Source organism: Trypanosoma cruzi (genome assembly GCF_000209065.1).
Source record: "Trypanosoma cruzi strain CL Brener chromosome Unknown tcruzi_1047053398061, whole genome shotgun sequence".
Lineage (NCBI taxonomy): Eukaryota > Euglenozoa > Kinetoplastea > Trypanosomatida > Trypanosomatidae > Trypanosoma > Trypanosoma cruzi.
This window is the reverse complement of record NW_899910.1, coordinates 1-898: the sequence shown is the minus strand read 5'-3', so window position 1 is coordinate 898 and position 898 is coordinate 1. Positions and strand designations below refer to the sequence as shown.

Sequence of the window (898 nt, the reverse complement as noted above, 5' to 3'; positions counted from 1 at the left end):
GCACACGACGACCCATGAGGGAAACATTGCTGGCTCCTGGCTTCCCCCGACAATACGGAGCAATTGACCCTGGCACCACGCTGAGGCGGCCGGAGGGAAAATTCCGAAGGGAAATAACAACGGGTTTGGCGGGGGTGCCAGGAAATGAAGGTAAATAAGAAGGGAAAAAATTGTATATGCGAGCAATGAGAGTCATGTAAATGCAAAACGAAGGTTCAAAAACAAGGATCATACTTTGGTTGGTGACATACCACGACGGGGTGGATGAAGAGGGCAATAGACGTGTACTGCGTGTGCGCTTGAGGCTGTTAGAGGCCTCTATTTTGTTATCGTATTTGGCTTGGGTCTCTTTGATCTGTCCTTTGTTGCTCATCTGTGGCCGTAAACTGAATTATGTGATTGTGGTTGAGCGGGTGTTGTGCGCAAGTGAAATGGGCGGTCTTTTCGCACCGCCAGGGGTCAGCTGCGTGGGCGATCACCCACGCACTCCCCGTTATGATCTCGCACTGCGGCAGCACGTGATGAGGAGCTTCTTATGTATGTAACTCGGGAAATCTGGGTGTGCCCCCCGACGAGCCAACGGAGGAATCGTTAGATAGTGACGCTGATGCCGCCCAGCCCAACCGCCTCCACGAGACCGTGCCCGCCATCCCCTTTAATAGCGAGCGGACCCTCAGTGCGTCACCGCGAGCCGCTCGTCTACACCGGGGGGAGAGAGAAGTGAGGTGGGAGAGGAGGACAGCGAGGATGTCTGCCGCCGCTGTGCACACACCGACACACACACACAACTAGTGCCTGTTCCGCTCCGTACGTAACGTTTCTGTGCCTTTTTGTTTCACATTGCGATATCTGTTTGTTGATGTGTTGTTATGCCTTTTTTTTTTTATTTGCGCCCACT

General features: G+C 53.2%; 2 non-coding genes across 2 annotated transcripts; both read left to right on the top strand.

Annotated features, from left to right (window-relative positions):
• Positions 1-519: 519 nt before the first annotated feature.
• Tc00.1047053398061.20 lies at positions 520-610 on the top strand. Its single transcript, XR_008253897.1, has one exon. It is a non-coding gene; the product is annotated as a C/D small nucleolar RNA (snoRNA), TB10C1C1 (small nucleolar RNA).
• Positions 611-647: 37 nt separating this feature from the next.
• Tc00.1047053398061.10 lies at positions 648-711 on the top strand. The gene has a single exon (XR_008253896.1). It is a non-coding gene; the product is annotated as an H/ACA snoRNA, TC10C1H1 (small nucleolar RNA).
• Positions 712-898: the final 187 nt, after the last annotated feature.